This window comes from Hyperolius riggenbachi, chromosome 12, assembly GCF_040937935.1.
Source record: "Hyperolius riggenbachi isolate aHypRig1 chromosome 12, aHypRig1.pri, whole genome shotgun sequence".
NCBI classification, from domain to species: Eukaryota; Metazoa; Chordata; class Amphibia; order Anura; family Hyperoliidae; genus Hyperolius; species Hyperolius riggenbachi.
This window is the reverse complement of record NC_090657.1, coordinates 128,413,048-128,436,270: the sequence shown is the minus strand read 5'-3', so window position 1 is coordinate 128,436,270 and position 23,223 is coordinate 128,413,048. Positions and strand designations below refer to the sequence as shown.

Sequence of the window (23,223 nt, the reverse complement as noted above, 5' to 3'; positions counted from 1 at the left end):
CCGCATTTAAAAGACATTTTCGCCCTTGAAACTTAAAAATCGATTTTCTCAAAAACTATAAGGTCTTTTTGAAAAAAAAAATTTTCCTCTTATTCCCACTGATCCCCTTAATATACCCTGGGAATTTGGTGTTCCTAAACTTTAAGCAGGCTTTGCTATTAACCGTTAAAGTCGGCGGGTTTTTAAATGTTTACATTTTTCCTTTGAAACTTTAACATCGATTTTCTCAAAAACTATAAGGTCTTTTTGCAAAAAAAAAATTTTCCTCTTATTCCTCCTGATCTCCTTAATATATTCTCCAAATTTGAGGCTCTAAGCATTTAAGAGGGCTTTGCTATTAACCCTTAAAGTCGGCGGCTTTTTTATATTATACGGAGCGTTACGGTTTAACGCGAAATTACGGTAGCGTTTAATGCGAAATTACGGCATGAACGAAACGCGAAATTATGCGTTGAAAATTACGCTTACGGTATTTTCAATTACGATTTTAATGGCAATTACGCTACCGTAATTTCGCATCGTAATCGCAAATTTCGCATGCGTAATTTTAGTAATGCGAAATTACGAAAATTTCGGCTCAACTCTTGTGGTTCATAAGAAAAAGAATGACAAAGCTATCCTTGATTTTAGGTTGAAGACATTTAGGGAAGCGGAATATAGATATAAGCTTATCCCCTCTAAAGCAAATTACAGACGGTGGCAAACATCTAAGGATAATGTATACGAAATCCAAGTGAGCAGGGCAGAGAAAGGGGTGCATATATCATTTCGTCGCCGCTCAGTTCGGCGTGGTGAGAGCCGAACGACGGCTCTCACCGCTGCCGCTAAACTCCGAGGCGGCGTTAAATACTATTCTCCCTCCGAGTCGTCACAACTCGCAGGGAGATGTAATTCGGGGTCTGGCAGCCGCCAGAGCCCCAAATTACCGCTACGTGCCCCACACACCATAGCATTGCTGCTATGGTACACCCAGTTTTGGCCTTCTGATCTCAGAGCCACATGCCGAAAACACAAATAAAGCATTAGCTTGGGCAAAACAAATTTCTATGAGAGAGGTAATAAGCCCCACACCATTTTGGCCAGGAAATTAAGGGAATTTAAAAGAAATGGGAGATCTATGAGGTTTCTGATAAAAGAGGTAGAGTCTCCGCTGATCCTTCGCACATAGCCAAGGCTTTTGAGGCTTACTACACTGAACTATATAACCTTACTTTTGATCGACCCCAGGAGAGACAAGATAAGGCAATAAAATCCTCTTTGGATGGACTGAGAATCCCTAAAATATCAGAGGAACAACTTAGGGAGTTTAATATACCTATTGATGAGTCTGAGATCCGAGAGGCTCTCCACTCCAGAACAACACTGGTACCGATAGTTTTACTATTTTTATAACAAGAAATTCAGGGATATATATTGACCTCATATTTAGCTACATTATTTAATTGTTTTCTTCAAGGAGACAATATCCCTTCTACTATGAAAACTTCTAATATCATTATGATACATAAAGAAGGTAACGATCCTCAAGACGTGCACAGCTACCGTCCTATCTCCTTGATAGATTCTGATTTGAAATTCTATACTAAAATTTTAGCAAACAGATTAAACCCCATCCTACCCACTATTATAGATAGCGACCAAGTGGGTTTCATTTCGAAGCGCCAAGCAGTCGATAACACTTGGCGAGCAATTGACATTATCGACTGGTTTGGTGCATCGAGAAGGTCTTCTCTGTTTCTGAGTTTGGATGCAGAGGAGGCCTTCGATAGGGTCTCGTGGCCGTATCTTTTCGAGGTGCTGCAGCATTTTGGCCTCTCGGGTTTGATAATCTCAGCCATTAAAAGCCTCTACTCTGATTTATAGGCTAAGATTTGTGTCCCTCTTGCTGAGTCCTTATTGTCTCCTTTATCAAATGGTACATGACAGGGGTGTCCTCTTTCACCCCTGCTGTTTGCCCTTTGCATTGAACCCTTGGCCATTGATATAAGAGAATCGAGAGACATCTCGGGAATAACCGTAGGCAGTAGGGAATATAAATTATACCTCTTTGCTGATGACTAGCTCCTGACGATGTCCTCGCCTCTCATTTCCCTTCCTAATTTACTTAAAGAGAATCTGTATTGTTAAAATCGCACAAAAGAAAACATACCAGTGCGTTAGGGAACATCTCCTATTACCCTCTGTCACAATTTCGCCGCTCCTCGCCACATTAAAAGTGGTTAAAAACAGTTTTAAAAAGTTTGTTTATAAACAAACAAAATGGCCACCAAAACAGGAAGTAGGTTGATGTACAGTGTGTCCACACATAGAAAATACATCCATACACAAGCAGGCTGTATACAGACTTCCTTTTGAATCTCAAGAGATCATTTGTGTGTTTCTTTCCCCCCTGAGGGGGGAGTGCATAGCAGAACCACAACACTGAAGAACTTGGCAGCCTTCCAGACACAGGCTGACAAGTCTGACAAGGGAAAGATACATTGATTTATTACAGAGACTGTGATAGTACAAAGTGCTGCAGTAAGCCAGAACACATTAGAATAGCTTTTGGAACTTGTAGGATGATAAAAAACAGGATGCAATTTTTGTTACGGAGTCTCTTTAAGTTAGTACGGCACTTCGTATCTTTTTCTGGTTTTAAGATTAATCAGGATAAGACAAAGGCCCTCCCTTTACACATTCCACAAGAGGAACCTCACCTTCTACAGCAAAGCTTTTACTTTAAAAAGAGAACAAGTAGTATTAAGTATCTGGGCATTCACCTGGGCACATCCTATCACAAGCTTTACGACCTTAACTTTGTTTCACTTTTTAATCAGTTAAGAAAAGATATAAATTGAATACGTATCTTATTTCATGGATAGGTCGTATATATTCTGTTAAGATGAACCTGTTACCCAGATTTATGTGAAACTCTCCCGGTCCCCATTCCTTACGCAGTCCTTCGTAGGCTTCAGACGGATGTGCTCAGATTTATTTGGGTGAAGGGTAAGCCATGGGTATCCCATGGTGTACTGGAAGCAGACAGAACTAGAGGAGGTCTCTTCGTCTCGAGGCTAGATTTGTATTATCTTGCTACCAATCTCCGTCAAATATCCAAATGGCTGTCCTTGCCTCTCCAAACTAAAATGGGCAGAATTAGAGTAAGGTTTGATCTCCCCTTACTTGACTGGGACCCTTCCAGGCCTAACAGAAGGGATGATTGAGTCTGTCAAACCAAAGCTTAATGCGATTAAGTTCACTTGGAATCTCTGGCACAGAGCCCGACTTAAACATGGCTTGTCCCGGAGTCCATCCCAGCTGATTCAAATCCAAGGCAATCCGGTTATCCCTCAGAATTCCTTGACTGGATGCATAGCAAACTGTTCAGTTTGGCATTTGCAGAATTATAACTTTTGTTGTGTGAATACTTCATCCTAATACCAATTACTGAATCTGAGAGAGCCTAAGCGCTTTGAGTCCTATGGGAGAAAAGCACTATAGAAATGTTATTGTATTGTATTATTGTATTGAGTGGAAACTCCTGGGCTGCCCGAATTGGAGAAAGAGGAGGATGGTGTGTCAAGGTTCCGAGAGAAAGTGGCAGAAGATAGGGTTTGCTGGGTAAGCCAGTCAACCACTTCCTCAGCATTTTGGGAGTTCAGGGTATGTGGCCCCTGAACACTGGGTATCTATCTAGGACCACAGGAAATGGTACATGGCCTCTGATGACTGGGCATCATTCTAGGACTAGGACCACAGGAAATCACACCAGCACAACCCCTCCAACGACCACTGTGGTGTGGCCTGCCTCTGTCTGTCATTTTTTTTTCACAATATTAAAAAAAAACAACGAAAACACCCTGCCAGTGAGGAGGAACTGGATCACTTTGCAGAGGTCTGCAATATATAACATAATCAAAATGCAAAAAGGAGAATATCATTTATGATGTTGGGGTGTACTCTGTACACAGAGTCACTAGGAGCGTGCGCCCCTCTGGTCTGACTGACACGCACCTCAATATATACTGCACTAGATAGTGACTGGATGCAGAGGTCTGCGATGTGACACAATCAAAATGCAAAAAGCAGAATTGCACTTATGATCTTGGGGTGTGTTCTGTACACGGACGCACTAGGAGTGTGTACACGTCTGACTGTGACGTACACCTCAATATAAACTAGACAGTGACTGGTTGCAGAGGTGTGCGATATGACACAATCAAAATAGAACTAGAATAGCACTTATGATTTTGAGGTGTATTCTGGATGCACTGGGTGCTCAGTCAGGACACTGTACAAACAACTTAGACCCTTTGGTGCTCAGTCAAAAGTCTGTATGAATACAACCATTGTGTAAATATAGCAGCCTTGAGAAGGGCCCTTTAATTCTAACTTAGGGGGACTCAGGAGGAGCCAGGGTGCTATACAAATACAAGTTACACCAGTACTAGTCTTGAAAATGACTCTTTTTTTGCATGCTCTGGACGCTGTAGAAACAGCTAGCAAGGCAGTGGTGACACAGAGTATCGACCTAGCTACCGCTTTCCTATGTACAGTAATGCTCTGAACCTTCTCTCACTAACAGCAGCCACAGAATGAATCCAATACGGCCACCACAACTGCATTTTTAAAGGGTGGCGCCAAGGGTGCTAGCTGATTGGCTGCCATGTGTCTGCTGACTGTGAGGTAAGGGGTCAAAGTTTAGCTCAATGATGATATATAGGGAGCGGATCAAATCCACCATGTATTCGCCTGAGCAGGCGAGTGAGAATACCCAGTGTTCGCTGCAAAGTATTCGCCTGGTTGTCTGCATCCTGCTGTACTGAAAGCATGCTTTCTGCAGTGTACAACCAAATGGGCTTTTCAAGCTAGAGTTCACACTCCTGTGTGAGCTGCCTGACGAAAGAATGCCCTTTAGTTCCAGGTAATTAAAGAAAAATTGAAAGTTGCAATCTGGATTGTACCATGCGTCACAATTGGTGCAGAAAACCGATTATGATTGTGTTTTCCACAGTTCATTCATGACATGAGCTGTCTGAGGAGAGCAGAAAGAAAGGTATATACAAGCGTAAGAATCTAAGACCATCTCCAAAAACCTTCATGTTACCATGAAAACAGTGTAGGATGATATAGTTCAATTGTTAAGTTATGCATCATCCAATTACTAGTATTACTGATATACATGTTTAAATACAAATATAAGTTATTTTTCTATATTCAATACAGTTAGCATGTAAAGAGTTAACCATCCTCCTATATAAGCGAAATTCCATTTCATTGTGTAATGGATACTTCCATGTATGGTAAGTCATTTCTGTCCCGCTAAAAGAGTGAGTGTGGCAACATTTATGGCAGTTCATCCAGGGTTGCAAGAAGGAACAATGCCTGAAGAACAAAACCATTATTGACCAGATGGTATGACTCAATGTACCCTATATCTGGCACACTTTCCACATCTGTCTGTACCAGATTAAAGATAAGTCTTGGTAATGGCTGGATAGTGTAGAGGTTAAGGGCTCTGCCTCTAACACAGGAGACCAGGGTTCAAATCTTGGCTCTTTCTGTTCAATAAGCCTGCACATATTCCGTGAGGTGATCTTGGGCAAGACTCCCTAACACTGCTACCACCTATAGAGTGTTCCCTAGTGGCCGATTTGAATGTTGTCCGTCTGTCTATAATACAATTTTGTCTCCTGTGTATTTTGATGGCTCTTTGGTCTTGCCCAAGGTAGTAGTTTGAGTTTGACTGACTGTGGGGTGGACAGGTGTCTTTACCACTTAAGGACCACAGGTTTAAACCCCCCTAGTAACCAGGTCATTTTTTACAATTCTGCACTTCACAACTTTAATGGTTTATTGCTTGGTCTTTCAACTTACCACCCAAATTAATTTTACCTCCTTTTTTGTCACTAATAGAGCTTTCTTTTGGTGCTATTTGATTGCTGCTGAGATTTTTAGTTTTTATTATATTCATCAAAAAAGACATGAATTTTATTTAAAAAAAAATGATATTTTTAACTTTCTGTGGTAACATTTTTCAAATTAAAAAAAAAATTCTATATAAGTTTTTGTCCAAATTTATTGTGCTACATGTATTTGATAAAAAAAAAATCCAATAAGTGTATATTTATTGGTTTGGACAAAAGTTATAGCGCGAATTAACACAGTTTGAAGCAGCTCTGACTTTTCTGAACACCTGTCATGTTTCTTGAGGCGCTAGAATGTCAGGATAGTATAAATAACCCCAAATGGCCCCATTTTGGAAAGAAGACACCCCAAGGTATTCACTGAAGGGCATGGTGAGTTTATAGAAGATTTTATTTTTTGTCACAAGATAGAGGAAAATGACACTTTTGACAGACATGCCTGGTACAGACATGACAATGTTTTCTCAGGTGACGGGGGTGAGATGGGGTACCCTGGATGACACTCCCATAGTGCCTTATGTAGCCGGCTAACTACATCAGGGATTTAGGGCACGGCCCCTCCTGGATACAGGAGTTCCTTCAATTCCAGGAAGAGAACATTTCGGAAGGATCCCGTTCGCTCAGCCTTACAGTAGAGAACAAAACTATTATGCATTGCCAATTGAATTAAATCAGAATCAGAAGAATCAGAATCAGAATTTGTTTATTTCACCAAGCATGATTGGGGCCATGCCTGGAATTGCATTTGGCACATTGATTGGCGCAGAAAGAGCAATACAACAGACAAGAGAATACAACAATAACAAGAGTAGTGCAACAGAAAAAACAGGAGTAATACAACAGAACTGGAGTAATACAACAATTGAAGTAGAGTATTGCGAGTCTAGCAGGTGCAGCACCGTGAGACTGAAGATAAATTCTAGTACAAACAAAAGCACGGCAGTAAACAGAGCGGACGCAGCCGATGTCAGATATTAGTCCGCAGGTGGCTACAGGGGGGGATTGGTGGAGTGGGCAGAATTCAAGAGTCTGACGGTCGTGGGGAAAAAAAGTGTTCGTACGCCTAGTCGTCTTAGCATGGATAGACCGGAACCTCTGGCCCAGTTTGAGTCGACTGAAGAGACTGTGACCAGGGTGAGAGGGGTCGCCCACAATTTTCATTGCTCTATTACGCAGTCTAGTGCTGTAGATGAGATCTAGAGGGGGAAGAGGTTTTCCAATAATCTTTTCCGCTGAGCTGATGACCCTCTGGAGTTTGTATCTGTCGCTGGCGGAGCAGCTAGTGAACCAGACCAGGATGGATGAGCAGAGGACTGACTCGATTGTGGCAGAGTAGAAGGACCTCAGGAGTTCTTGGGCCATACCAAACTTCTTTAGTTGGTGAAGAAAGAAGAGAGTCTTTGCTGTGCCTTCTTCTGAGTTGCGGTGGTGTTTGCCCTCCAGGTCAGGTCATCAGAGATGGTTGTGCCCAGGAGGTGGACGCTGGGAACCCTAGCGACTTTGGTGCCCCCGATATATATCGGGGGGGGGGGGGTGTTACTGGCTTACTTCCTGAAATCAATAACCATCTCCACGGTTTTGGCTGTGTTAAGAACTAGTTTATTCTCTTTGCACCAACTGCAGATTCTGTCTACCTCCTGGCGGGAAGCCCGCTCGTCGTTCTCACTAACAAGGCCAACAATTGTTGTATCATCCGCAAATTTGATGATTTTGACAGAGTCGGCTGTGGATGTGCAGTTGTTCGTGTATAGAGAGAACAGAAATGGTGACAGGACGCAGCCCTGAGGGGCTCCAATGTTGGTCACTCTGGGTCTGGAGGATATGTCGCCCAGCTTATCAACCTGGGACCTGTTTGAGAGAAAGTCTGAGATCCAAAGGCGAAGAATTGGATGGACTCTGAGCTCCATGAGATTGTCATGCAGAATACGGGGGCAGATAGTATGAAGTCCAGGAGAAGAATTCTAGCGTATGAGTCCGGCCTGTCTAGGTGGTCAGTGATAAACTCCAGGCAGATGTTAATAGCATCATCAGTGGACCAGTTTTCTCTGTATGCGAACTGGAGAGGGTCCAGTCGGTCCAGAGTAGCATTCTTGAGCAGAGGCAGGACCGCTCTTTCAAAGGTCTTCATGATCACTGATGTTAGGGCCACGGGCCTGAAGTTATTTAGGTCAGAGACGCCTTGCTTTTTTGGGACGGGAATGATGATGGATTCCTTGAAGCATGTAGGGACCTTCCCTTCGTAGAGGGATCTGGCAAAGATAGAGGTGAGGACAGGGGCCAGCTGACGTGAGCAGGACTTCAGACATGCAGGTGACACGCCATCAGGGCCAGATGCTTTCCTGGCATTCAAGGCAGACAGGAGATGCAGAACATCAGCCTCGGGTACTGTCGGGGCAGGGCATGTGCTTGAGCTAGATTCAATGCTCTTAGGGGTAGAGGAGGGGGCAGAAGGAGTTGACTGCCCCCCAGAGGTAGCTGGAACCTCAAACCTGCAATAAAAGCTACTGAGTTCTTCTGCTAGCTCGGAGCAAGGAGTAGCCTGTTGGGGAGGAGGCTTATAGCTGGTGGCAGCCTTCAGACCCTTCCAGACCGCCCGAGGGTCGTTTCAGCGGAGATTATTCTGAATCCTTTCAGCATATGTCCGTTTTGCAGTAAGGGAGTTCCTTGCCGTCCTGAAGTCCTCCAGGGAGCCGGACTTATGCGCGGCTTCCTTGCGCTTCTACAGTTGGTGAAACTTCTTCGAGAACCACGGTTTGTCGTTAGGGTAAATCTTAAAGGACTTGGTGGGCACACAGGATTCCTCACAGAAGCTGATATAGGATGAGACAGTATCGGCCCACTCATCAACATTGGGTGATTCCAGCACCTTCCAGTCCGTGCAGTCAAAGCATGCCTGGAGTTGGAGCTTGGCTTCGTTTAGACCACACTTTGGTGGACTTCAGGACAGGTTTCACTGACTCCAAGTGCCTTCTGTAGGTAGGAACCAGATGGATGAGGCAGTGGTCAGAGAAACCAAGAGCAGCCCATGAGACGGCCCTGTAGGCGTCCTTTAGAGGTGTATAACAGTGGTCCAGAGTGCTAGCATTCCTGGTGGGGCAGACCACGTGCTGGTGGTAGCGTGGGAGCTCATGCCGGAGGTTGGCTTTGTTAAAGTCACCCATAATGATAAACAGAGAGTCTGGAAGGGATGTCTCCAACTGCATGATGGTGTCGCTGAGGTCGCGCTGAGCAGTTTTGGCGTCGGCGTCAGGTGGAATGTACACGCCTGCGAGGACGTAGGAGGTGAACTCTCTGGGCGAGTATGAGGGCTTGCAATTGAGGAGTAGTAGTTCGAGGTTGGGGTGCACTTTTTGGCTAGTAATGACGTGCTTGGGCTCCATGCGGAGCTGACATAGAAACAGATTCCCCCACCTGTCGTTTTCCCCAAGAGGGTGGGATCGCGGTCCGCACGTGTAATATTGAAGCCCGGGGGGAGAAGGGCATTGTCTGGGATGTCCTCTTGCAGCCACGTTTCTGTGAAGCAGATGACAGGGGTGTTATTGCCGAGCTCCCTCTTGTTAGTGAGAAGGCGAAGTTCGTCCAACTTGTTAGGGAGGGAGCATACATTTGCCAGGAGGGCCAAAGGAATATGGTGAGCGCAGACCCCTTTTTCTCAACCTCACAAGGGCCCCCGCACGGCAGCCCCTCCACCGCTGGCCTGAATGGACTGGTGAGTCACAGCTAGTGATTTTTTGAATGTGGCTCCAGACAGAGTTGTAGAGGAGACCACTGTCTGGGAATCCTGCAGCTCTTCCCTCCCTGAGGGTGAGCTGCATCCTGGTGTAGGCAGTACGGGGCATGAGAAGTGGTGAAGGGGGGTAATGGGCAGCCATACTGATGGGGGGGGGGGCAACCTCCAGTGGTACACAGTGTAGCATCGGCGTGGGCTCAGACAAAGGGCAGCAGGCAGGCAATGGTCGCTCTCGCAGAGGCAAGGTGGCAGAGAGGGCAGCAGGCTGGCAAGTTGACAGAGAGGGCAGTAGGTAGGCAATGGTCACCATATGCAAGATAGAAAAGTGAAGCAGCAGAGTACCTTAGAGGTCCTGAGGGGAGAGCAGCCAGCAGCACAACAGGCAGGTTCCGGGAGTCCCCTTGATGTGAAGAAAGGAGTCGGCAAAGGGCTACCCCTGGTCGCTACAATCCTGTCCAGATGAGGGCCCTTTAACCCAGGAGCCCAGTCGTGATGGCTGGAGGACGGCCCTTTAAGCCCACGATGCCCATGATGTGTTAAGCCCACGATGCGGCAGGCAGGTGGCGGCGAGGGCGCTTTAAGTCCCTGGTGCGGATGTGGGCCCCTCCTTGGAGCAGATGGAGACGGCAGTGTAGGCCTGGCCGAGGTGAACAGGAGGAAGCAGCAGGTCGCTCAGCGTGGGAGCCGGCAGAGCGGGGGCACATAGCGGGAAGGAGCCGCAAAGTGCAATCTTCCCGTGGGTGGTGAGGAACGGTCAGTTGGGTCTGTTACTGGCAAGCGGATGTTTCTCTGGGGCGGCAGCAGCAACCGAGGAAGGAGCAGACTTCAGATGGCAGGGACCACCCACGTGGTGAGCTCGCTGATGCTTACGGCGGTGGAAGCCAGGGAAGGGGCAGTCAGTGTTCCTCTCCTAGCGGTGATGGATGTCCCAGTCACACTGGCGGCAGACGGAGGGAGCCGACATCAGATGGCTGGGGCCTCCCACATGGTGAGCACGTGGGAGCTGTCGGCAGTGGAGAGACGTGGAAGGGACACGCAGCAACGCTCACCTGGCGGTGAAGGGTCCAGCGACAGCTCCAGCAACCCAGCGGAAGATCGGATCTGGAGGAGGAGTGAGGACTGCAACCGAGGAGAGCCGCGGACATGTGTGTGAATATCCTCGGTCGGGATGTGGCACAGCTGGGAGCGCTGGACCCCGCTCTGCTGTAGGGTCCAGATACCGGAGGAAGGAGGTCACAGAGAGCAGTAAGTCAGTCCCCTGGTTTCTGCAGTTGCACAGCTACTAAAACTACAAGTTAAGCTAATTTCTACAGCTACAAAATTTCAGGAGCCATGTGCCGAGGCAGCCGTTGGTGGCGCCATCTTGATCATCAAATATCAGTAAATATACAGACACCTTCTTATACCAGTGTCTGTTCCTTTGGGAAACTAAATAGGGAGCCAACATCTGGTCGTTAAAGTCCACCCCTCTCATGTTTAATTATAGTCATGGACGGCAGGGGCTTTTCAACGACTTCAGTTGCCTATTCTATTTGGATTGTCGTGTCTACGTGAATGGTGGACAGAATTTAAAAGTCCCTCTTGTCCCTCCATTTCACCACGAGCAAGTCTTTGTTACACAAGGCAGCCCACTCCCCCGTGCAAGTCTGGTAGTAATGAGCCGTTGGGGTGAGTCCCGGCAAATAGGTCGCGTGGTGCCACAGCAAGTAATTCCGACTATCTGTAAGCGCCGATAGAAGGCCACGTTTGTGTAGTAGTTGTCCACGTATAAATGGTACCCCTTCTAGAATAAGGGTGACACCAAGTCCTAGACAATCTTACCACTGCTCCCCTTGTAGTCAGGGCATCCTATCCGCTCCAGTTTTGAGTCTTTTCCCTCATAGACCCTAAAACGATATGTATAGCCTGTGGCCCTTTCACAGAGCTTATACAGCTTGACCCCATACCGGGTGCGCTTGCTGGTGATGTACTGTTTAATGCCAAGGCGCCCGGTAAAATTTACAAGGGACTTGTCTATGCAGATGTTCTGTTCATGGGTATACACATCTGCAAATCTGGATGAAAAGTGGTCTATGAGGGGCTGACCTTTATGGAGCCGGTCATAAGCAGGTTGGCCTCTTGGAGGTCAAGTTGTGTTGTCATTGAAGTGCAGGAAGCGCAGGATGACCTCAAAAGGTGTTCTGGACATTGCAGCAGAGAACATGGGCATGTAATGTTTTTAGTGCTTAGACCAATAGGACCGCAATACATTTTTTTTTAGTTAGACCCATGTTCAGAAGGGCCCCAAAAAATTTAATATCCGAAACTGTGTCCACAGGAAAAGCTGGGCATAGAAACTCTCAGAACTGGCGGTTATATACTGTGTTGCACAGTGATGATCGTAATCAGCTACTTACATGACATTTCGCGTACATTTTCACATTTACAGATTTTAGGACCATTGTAGTCCCTTACACACCCCAATGAGTTCTGGGTCACCATGAGCTTGCTGGTTAGTCTGTGCCTCTCGGATTTACAAGCCCTACTCCATAGAGCCAAATTAATCCATGCCATGCACTGATGAGGATCAAACAATCCGAAACAGTCTGTATGCATGTTGGATTGTTATGGCTCTGTACATATTAACAAGCTGACACATCATTGCATTCCAGCGGTTCTGGAGGTGTGTTTAGTTTCTAAGGGTACAATGGTTAATTTGCATATATTCAGCAGTGGTGCCTGGGAGACATCTCGAGCTCACTCCAACCTGAATTATCGCAAATTCTTTCTGTTTTAGGAAAGCAAACTTTTGTTTTTCTTAACATCTTAGTAAGGGGGCTTTTAGGACCATTGTAGTCCCTTACACACCCCGATGAGTTCTGGGTCACCATGAGCTTGCTGGTTAGTCTGTGCCTCTCGGATTTACCAGCCCTACTCCATAGAGCCAAATTAATCCATGCCATGCACTGATGAGGATCAAACAATCCGAAACAGTCTGTATGCATGTTGGATTATTATGGCTCTGTACATATTAACAAGCTGACACATCATTGCATTCCAGCGGTTCTGGAGGTGTGTTTAGTTTCTAAGGGTACAATGGTTAATTTGCATATATTCAGCAGTGGTGCCTGGGAGACATCTCGAGCTCACTCCAACCTGAATTATCGCAAATTCTTTCTGTTTTAGGGAAGCAAACTTTTGTTTTTCTTAACATCTTAGTAAGGGGGCTTTTAGGACCATTGTAGTCCCTTACACACCCCAATGAGTTCTGGGTCACCATGAGCTTGCTGGTTAGTCTGTGCCTTTCACATTTACACTTATAGGTAATTACGATTTGTAAATTCAATTGATTTCGTATAGCGATTCATAATTTTGCCTAAAATTTCACGTAATTTTTGCGTAATTTCGTTACGACTTTGGCAGTGAATAGCAAAGCCCTCCTACATGGTAGTGACACCAAAATTGCTTGATATGCTAAGAATAGTGGGTACAAGTCAAAAGAAAAAATGTTTTTTAAACTAAAAAAATTACTGTTTAAAAACAAATTTTCTTTGTATATTTAAAATCGTTTTTTTTTCAAAAACTACAATATCTTTTTGAAAAATTCTTTTTTTGACTTGTACCCAATGTTCTTCTTAACATATGTATCAATTTTGGTAGCAATAGCATGTACGGAAACTTGGCTATTAACCACTAAAGTCAGCACAAAAGTTTGCGAAACCGCGAAAATTACGCAAAAAATTACACAAAATTTTGAAATATTACTATTACATACGAAATTAATTACGATTTCCCCTGAAATTTTGCATTACGATTAGGATGCATAAATGCGAATTTCGATGTGCCACCACTGGTGTAGCGGTTGGTCTCTGCCACGACTAAGTTGTAGAGATCCTCGGTAAAGAACAGCTCAAAAAAGTTGAGGGCTGATCCTGCATGAGCTGTCTCCACCTGGACTCCAGACTGGGTGGTGAAAGGGGGCACTACAGGGCGGAACCAGGAAGTTACCAATTAGGATTTGCCGGCACCTCTAGGAGTCTAGGGGCACTACGGGCACTGTTTCTGGTGGCTGCGATCAGGGTGTTACTGCACATGCCACCGTACCAGCTTGAACGGCTACGCTGGTGCTCGCCACTTCACCAGGGGATACGGCAGTGCTGGTACTAAGTCCAGGAAGGGCTGCGCTGCTGGTGTATGCCTCACCAAGTAGACCTAGATCAGCACTAGCCCCACTCTGCTGCATCTGAAGCTGATCCTGCACCATCTGCGGGCCAACAACACAGGATCAGGTACGCCTGGCCCTAGCAAGGAGTGGGACCCCAATCTCGTTGTCAGAGCTATCGGTTAGAGTGCCACTGCTGTCTACAGGTTCGTATACTGACCTGGATGAATGGTCGGATGAGGCGTCTCAAACTCGCTCATTCGACAGGGCCAGAATCCTGTAGGCCTTTTCAGCGGAATACCCATTTCTGGACATTTTGGCCTTTCTAATTTTAGGGGGTATTCCTCTAAAACTTCGCCGGGAAAAAAAAGAGCACTTCTGTCTAGCAAAAAAGGAGAGTTTGCGAAGTAAAAAACTGCGATCGCTGAGTTTTGATCAAAAAAGATCAAAACTGATCTTTATAGCGCCGCAGCGATTATATTGTTTTTGCAGTGATCAGAGAAAAAAACATTTCTGTCACTGCGGTTGGGCGGGATGAACGCAAGTGTGGGCGAACAATCAGGCCTGATCGGGGGAACACTGCGTTTTTTTGTGGAACCTACGATAAGGTGATCCTAATGTACTGATATAGATCAGATTGTGATCAGTACTGATCACTTACAGATACTATATAGTACCAATTCTGATTAGCGACAGTGATGACACTAATCAGTGACTAATTAGTGACTGCAGTGTTGTGGGCTGGGCGCTAACTGACAAAGGGGCCTAGCTAACTAACTGGCCTGTTAACACTAGTGATACAAAAATAGACAGTTTTCACTGATCACTGTTTTTAGATCACTAGGATAGTGACGGGGGGTGATCAGGGGGCAATCAGAGGTGATCAGAGGCCAATCAGAGGCAATCAGAAAGCAATTGGAGGCAATCAGAAACAGAGAACAATCAGTAAGGGCTTGTTCACGCCTAGGGCGTTTTCGCCTTTTTTTAAGCGCCGGCGATTTTCAAAATCGCCCTAAAAGCGCTTGTGCAATGATTTCCTATGAGAGTGTTCACATCTGAGTGGTTCGATTCCGATCTGCTCACTAAAGCACTGCCTGTACCATTTTGGGTCGATTTGCCTCAATGGAAGGTATAGGGAAATTGCAAAGCGCTTGAAATAGCGCTTTGTATAGCGATTTCCCCAGCGCTTTCATGAATAAATACATTGAATTGTATTACACTGATGTCAGAAAGTGAAAAAACATAACTGATCTGCAAAAGCGCTTAGAAAAGTGCTTTATACAAAATCGAAGCGCACAGGTAAAGCGCTTACCCAGTGCGGGAGATGCAAAAAAATTGCACAAAATATCGAAAAACTTTGGCATCAGCGATTTCGATTTGAAATGTGAACAAAGCCTAATAGAGTTTTTTCTTTGGTGATTCTTGTAAGGGCCAAGAATACCTAGGTGAGAAGTAGGGAGAGACCCATAGCCCAGTGGGGCTATATCAGGTATAGGGAGGATAAATTATATAAATAAATACTCACAAAGGTAGGTTGCAGTTCCTGCAACCACCGTATAGGCCAGCAGGGAATTAACCATCCCTGCTCGGTACTCCAGGTCCTGCTGGATACTGGATAGTCGTTCTCCTGTACGATAGACTAGTAGGTAGTATTAGAGGCACCTACACTCTATCCCCTATGCTATGAAGGCATTTTGTATTGACCTGAGAAAGCGGGCCATGGCCCATGAAACGCGTTGTCAGATTGCTTTTTGAATGAAAACCTTTTTTCCAGTTAAACTGGTGTCTATATCTTCTGGAGAGGTAAGCAGTTGCCTCTCTTTTTATTATATGTTTTATTTATATTTAAAAATACTAAAATAGAACACACATTGGGCGTCTCCATCCTACCCATTACCAGAGGGCAATCAGAGGTGATCTGAAGGCAATCAGAGACAGTCAGAGGGCAATCAGAGGCAATCATAGAGAAATCAGAGCCAATAAGAGGGCAATCAGAGGCAATCAATTAGATCGGAGGCCAATCAGAGAGCAGTCAGAAGTGATCAGAGGTGATCAGAGGGCAATCAGAGGTGATCAGAGGGCAATCAGAGGTGATCAGAGGGTTAAATGTGCTGGTGGTGTGGTGCTACTTACAGGGCTGCCTGTCGTCTCTGGTGGTCGATCCGAGAAAAAGAGACCACCAGAGGAGGAAACCAGCATAATACACGATGTTTACTAAACAACGTGTATTATACACTTCTAACAGGTCCGTTTTGAAAATCAACAGCTTTCCAGCGCTGAACATTGGCTGGCAAGCTGTTGTCTCAGGCCCCCTGAGCACTCAAGAGAGCGCTCATCCTCTGCTAATCTCGCGATGAGCGAGAGGACGCACCGGTGCATCCTGGAGGAACAACAGAGCCACTCTGCGGCCGCCTTCCTGCGTTAGGCAGTTGCAGAGTGGTTAAAGAGCTCAGAAAGGTCCTATTAATTTAGATTAATAATTGGAGTAGAGGTAGACTTTTCAAAGGCAGAGTAACAGGTCTATGAAAGCCAGAATTCTTGATGATTGCCAGGTGTTCTAATACTTCAGTGCAAAACAAACACATTTTTAAAAAATCATACAAATGTGATTTCCTGATTTTTTTTTTAAATTAGGTCTCTCAGTAAAATGCACCTACAATGTGAATTCAGACCCCTCCATGAACTTGCAAAATCGTAGGGTGTTCAAATACTACCTGGATGTCTGGAGCAGACATCCAGGCCCCCATCGAGAAAGCCTTAGCAGGATCATTGAAGCCGATCAGAAAGGATCTCAGTGAACAAGCAAAATGCCCAGAACTGAAACGGAGTTCATGCAAGGATGATCTTAACAAGGCAAACGTTACTATTGAAAGATTGCTGCATGACAACTCCACCGCATAGAGCCGCATTGAAGATCTAGAAAATAGGACGAGCAGCAATAATATCAGGCTAGTGGGGATTCCTGAGGACATACCACCTGCTCAGCTTCAGCCCTTAGCTCAGTGGATATACCAACTAAACTGGGAATGACAGGGACTTTGAAAGTTGAACGTGCACATCAAGTAGGCCCACCGCATGTAAAAGAGAAAAATTTACCTCCGCGCATGGTTATGGCAAGGTACCTTGACTATGCTGACAAAGTGGCATCACTGGCTTAATATAGAGCTCATGGTCAGGACTTGGAGATTGCTGGAAATACAGTCATATAATGATATGACTGTATTTCCAGCAATCTCCAAGTCCTGGGTACATCATTGACATTTCTGCAGAGGTCTCCCAGAAGCGGATTGCCTTTAGCCAGATCTATTTGTCTTTATTCAGCAAGAAGCTCAAATTTTCCTTGATGTACCCAGCCATACGGAGAGTCACTGATCATGACAACACATTCTATAACCCTGATGAAGCTCAAATTTTTTTTGCAGCGCCTCAGTGCAGGCACCAGGGAAAGACCTGGGAGTCCACGTGACACCCCCTGACGTTCTCTGGTAAAAGAGATGGTAGATTCAACTTCAAATTTTAGCCGTTGCAGTTCACTCTGGAACTAACTAAGTTTGATAATTACTGGCTCACTATCCATTTTGACGCTCTAATTTTACTGCTTTGCATTGGGGAGTAGAACTGGATATGTTTTTTGTAGTTTTTTTCTACTCTAGCACTACTCCCGGAATAGGGTAATTATTTCAAAAGTATATGAGTACAAGGATATGTTTACATAATGTTAATTCATGTTAAGGGTTAGCTTTTTGATAATACTATGTGCATGTGGTCCCTTGGCCTTTTTGTTTTGCCTGTATAGAGTGTAAGATGAGACCACCTGGCCCAGTACTGCGGAGTTAGGACAGTGTTTGTTTTCTGCTATTATTTTTATGCGGGGAAGAAGTGAAGTCTATGTAGATGCTTCTTCAGTTAAGGCCAGCTTTTTGGAGCTGTTTGGGTTGGTGGGGGGGGGGGGGGGTTTGGCTTGTTGTTAATCGGGGATGATCTCTGTGTGTGGAATTTTAATTTGTTTACAATAGTGGGTTAGAGCTGTGACAGACTGCAGTCAGATATTGTTATAGAGTATTAGATGAAAATAGTTTCCTTCAATGTAAAAGGCTTACAGAGCCCAGGAAAGGAGTCCCAAATTTTAAGACATCTGGGAAAGTTTAAACCAGACATTTGCCCTACAGGAAACCCATTTGCGTGGGAATCAATAGAAGTACATGAAGAAGTATTGTGTGGGGGCAGTCTATGGGTCCCGGGCAGTTTGTGGGAAAGTGGGAGTTCTAACTCTCATTAGTAAGCATTTTCAATATAAGCTACTCAGCCAACTGGCAGATACTGAAAGGTGGTCTAGGTTGCAGCTCCAGCTCACAGGAGAATTGATAGCAGTATTCAAGGTTTATGGGCCAAATACAGAGTATGCAGCATTTTATGATAAACTACAGTTTAAGCAACTGGCAGAGACAGAGTTGCCTATAGTGGTGGGGGGGCGATTTAAATACTGTGCCAGTTCATTGAGAGGACAGAAGCAACTCAAAGCATGCATTGGGTGGCAGAGATAAATATCTGCAGCCCTTAATGCAAGCATGTGGCCTTTTCAATGCTTGGAGATGCTCTCATCCGCATGAACATGAATATACCTACTACTCCCCTAAGCATGGCTCTTTCTAGAATTGATCTGTTTATGATTGAACAGAGCCTGACCTGTCAACTGCATAGAGCAGATATAGCAGATTTAATTATTTCTAAACATGCCCCAATTATTTTTGTGTTAGAGGATGTGGTACCAAGTGGTACGAATATTGTATGGCACTTCCCTACTAAACTGTATGGCAACTATGATTTTGAAGCCAAATTGAGAGCCTGGTGGAATGAATAATTATGAGATAATAAATAGCATCTAATCCTATATTGTTCTGGGAGGCTGCAAAAGCAGTATTGTGGGGGAGAATAATTTCCCATGTGTCAGGTAAAAAGAAGGAGGCTCATTAAATGTATACCTTGGAGGTAGAAAAGATTAGAGAGGCCTATAGGAATTTTAAACGACACTCGACAGCAGGAACTAAGTCATTGTGGTTGGAAGCCAAGGCAAAAGGAGATCTCTGGTACAAATTGAAAGTAGTATTGCAAAAACCTTATATGACCCTTACATTCCATAAATATGGGGAAAAAGCAGGGAAGTTATTGGCGAATATGGCACGTCAAAAACATTATATGCAAGAACCCTTTGTTCCCTCCCTAGTGTTCAATTTCCCCAGCATTTCTGTGCAAAAGGTGATCAAATTCATTTTCATAACTTTTTTTTCCCCTGTAACTTGCCAAAATGTGTCAAGGGTCTAGTATACAGTGCGACGTGTATGCACGCAGCACGTCAAGACTGTTCACAGCATGTTTTGTATTAAACTAAATAAGCCTCGCCCACAGCTCCTTTTGTGCCTTGGCACTGTAGCAAGGGCTTATGGGAGCTCAGTCTGGGCAGGAGGAGGAGGTTACTAGCCATTGATTTCAGAGGCAGAGGGGAGGATGAGAGGAGACTGAATTTACACACAGGCAAGCTGATCGCATCTCCAGCCCTCCGCCTGTGACAATGTGACAAACAGAACATGGCTGCCTCCATTGTATCACAGTAATAAATAATCAAACTTTTGAAGCTGTTTGCAGCTAGATATACTGTGTAAACTATCTAAACTTTAGATAAGATATATAGACAAGTTACTTGGTATAGTTCGTTTTTCATCTCGGATCCGCTTTAACAGTACGCTAACAGGAAGTAATTTGTGACTGTCATTTCATTGATGCCGGCGATCATTGACACGGGTACTTAGATCAATGAATGGGGACTGCGTTCCTATTCAATGATCTCCCTATTAATGGACAGCTAGAACGTGCGCATGAGCGAGCAGGAGCATGCGCAGCGGCAGTCCCAGTGAGATACGTTTAGCTACTCCCCTGGAGCTAAGATGAAGTTTCAGGGGGTGTAGATATACTGTACTCAATACAGCTACTGGTTAATGTATTGTATACTCCACAAGAAATTATGCATTTCGCAGGTATGTCATCCCTTTCCTCAGGCAATTAACAGGTGTAACTGATCTGTGTTCAAATTATTGATTTTTGTCAGCCAAATCGAGTCTTCAATGTGGAGGTAAGTCCACCACTACCTCCCTTTTTAAACTGCTTTTAATGTGTTTTTATCTTCCTAGCGCCTCTTTATGCTCTATCATTTACAAGTTCATCCACTCTTGGTGGCGAGGTGTAACCCCAATACCAATCTACAGAGAGTGACTTCTAACTCGAGTGGGGTCTGGGTTATCTCACCACCTACCTATATAGTGGCCGCCTTAGTGGTAACCCTCCCTTGCGAGTATCCATTCACATTGTGACCATTGTACCCAAAACATAATCATACCATACTGCACTAAATTATGGGCTCTCGATTTGTTTTTGTTTTTACAAGTACTGCAAATACCGCGCTTCCCAGCAAATAAGACAGTGTCTTATATTAATTTTTGCTTCCAATATAGTGCTAGGGCTTATTTTCAGTGGATGTCTTATATTTCAATGAACACACAAGTTCCTGTGCTGTGTGTCCTCCTGCCTTCCCCACTGTGCCGCCTCATCCTCTGCTGGTTCCACCTCTTGTGTGCCCCTGTATCCCCCTTGTACCTTTAGTGTCCTCATGGTGTACCTCTGTCCCCTTTTCCTTCACTATCCCCTAAACTCCTGTGTCCCATGTAACCCTATGTCCTACTGGTGTCCCCTGATGTCCCCCTGCATTATTCTCTTACTCCTAGCTCCAAGTCGTGCTGTCCTGCGATGTCCCCCTAAGCCCCTTCTTCCGACAGATCCATGCTGCTGTGTCCCCGATCTTCAGCCTATGGCAAAGAAGTACTGCAACATATGTTTCTACTGGGTGGCTGGATAGTGTAATGGTTGAGGGCTCTGCCTCTGACACAGGAGACCTGGGTTTGAATCTCGGCTCTGCCTGTTCAGAAAGCCAGCACCTATTTCAGTAGGAGACCTTGGGCAAGACTCCCTAATACTGCTACTGCCTATAGAGCGCGTCCTAGTGGCTGCAGCTCTGGCGCTTTGAGTCCGCCAGGAGAAAAGCGCGATATAAATGTTCTGTGTTTGTTTGTTACTGGAGCCCATGATCTTGTAGGCAGGACCATGGCTCTATTATTGAGCTGACCACTGCACTCGCTGAGTAGCTGTGAGTGCAGTGATTGGCCCAATGACTGAGCCTTGTTCCTGCCCGTGAGACCATCGGCTCCAGTAGAAACACAAGTTGCCATACTTTTCCCTCTTACTGCATTTAGGGCTTATTTTCGGGGTAGGGCTTATATTTAGAGTATGCTCGAAATTCCTGGTAGGGCTTACTTTCAGGGGATGTCTTAATTTCAGGGAAAGTGGGTATATGCAGCTTGAAAATGGGCCAGTCAGATGCTTTCACTGCAACATTTGATCAGTCCATTTTACAATAGAATTCCATAACAATTACCATAATTCTGTATCATAATAATTAGCAATTCAATCATGTTAAATTCATTTTCACTTCAATGACATCTCTACTGAATAATGTAGACTTTGGTACATGTGGAATTGGGCAAGACATTTAATTAATCACTTCAGGACCATAGGCTTACACCCCACTAGTGACCAGGCTATTTTTTTTACAATTTAGTGTTTTGCTGCTTTAATAGCTCGCTGCAGAGCCATACAACTTAGCACACAAGTGAATCCCCCTTCTCTGCCCACCAACAGAGCTTCTCTTTATTAACTTATTAGTATTTTTTATTAATAAAATATTTTTTTCACCCCGCCAGCCAATCATGGCGATCCTCTCTCATAGGCATCAGCCTATGAGAGGGGATTGTGATTGGAGCCTCTCCAGGGGACAGCCAAGTGACACGGCTGTGCCCAGTACAGCGCTGCAGCAGATCGCAGCACTGTACAATGTAAATAGATGGGGTCTAACAGCCTGCTAGAGGCAACCGCCGCTGGTAGACGGATGACGGAGCAGGGATGCGTGCGCATCGGCGTGCGCGATCCCTTGTAAAACCCCGCCCCACGACTTGACGTCTTTCGGCGTTAGGCGGTCCTGGGGCTGCCACCTTCCTGACGCCTGTTGGCATAAGGCAGTCGCGAAAGGGATTAATAAGCACAATACAAACATAGCTGGTACTGACGTGTAGCTTTTTAAAAATAAATAGCTGGCAGTCCAAGGGTTAAGTCATTAATTGGTGCATGTCCATTAGCAGCTTTCAGCCTATAACTGGCACCTTCCCCTCAGATCGCAGGGCCATAAACATAGTTAATGACCTGTGGTGGCTGCAGCTTTCCCTGCTAGATAGATGCTTGACAATGTCTTTAGTATGCACAAACTGCAAGGAACTTTACATAGATCCTGCTCAGTCAGCTCAGAGGCACACTACTCTAGCAATTGGACTATGCACTGCCATTTAGAAAGTTGTTATAAAAAGAATACAGAAAACTTTGTGAATCCCCCCTGAGGGGATGTAACAATCCATAGGCCATCAGAAAGGGGTCAGCGTTACCATATTAACCACTTCACCACTGAGGGTTTTTACCCCCTGAGCACCAGAGCAATTTTCACCTTTCAGCGCTCCTTCCAGTCATTCGTCTATAACTTTACTATTACTTATCGCAATGAAATGAACTATATCTTGTTTTTTTCGCCACCAATTAGGCTTTCTTTAGGTGGGACATTATGCCAAGAATTATTTTTTTCTAAATGTGTTTTAATGGGAAAATAGGAAAAATGTGGGGAAAAAAATAATTATTTTTCAGTTTTGGGCCATTATAGTTTTTAAATAATGCATGCTACTGTAATTAAAACCCATGAAACGTATTTGCCCTTTTGTCCCGGTTATAAAACCATTTAAATTATGTCCCTATCACAATGTTTGGCGCCAATATTTTATTTGGAAATAAAGGTGCATTTTTTTCAGTTTTGCGTCCATCCCTAATTACAAGCCCATAGTTTATAAAGTAACAGTGTTATACCCTCTTGACATAAATATTTAAAAAGTTCAGTCCCTAAGGTAACTATTTATGTATTTTTTTTAATTGTAAATTTTTTAATTTTTTTTTAATTACAAAAAAAAAAAATGGGGAGTGTGGGAGGTAATGAGTTAATTTTATGTGTAAAAGTCATTTATTTGTATGTGAAAAATGTGTAGGGTGTAGTTTACTATTTGGCCACAAGATGGCCACAGTAACTTTTTGTTTTAATGCGACCTCCAAGCTTCCTTCCGGAAGCTTGGAGGAAGAATAAGGAGGCTGGACACGTGAGTTTTTTCTCACAATGATCGCGCTGCCCATAGGAGAGCAGCTGATCATTGCGGGGCTTAGATCAACGAACGGGAATGGATTTTCCCGTTCATTGATCTCTGGGCGAGCGGGCGGCGGCGTGTTTACTAGCGGCGGGCGGCGTGTTT

The 23,223-nt window shown here is 44.7% G+C and overlaps 1 protein-coding gene across 4 annotated transcripts in view; it reads right to left on the bottom strand.

The window, feature by feature from the left end:
• MGAT5B (alpha-1,6-mannosylglycoprotein 6-beta-N-acetylglucosaminyltransferase B) overlaps positions 1-23,223 on the bottom strand; it is a 1,094,162-nt gene that overhangs the window by 987,375 nt on the left and 83,564 nt on the right. The gene's annotated exons all lie outside the window — the stretch shown is intronic.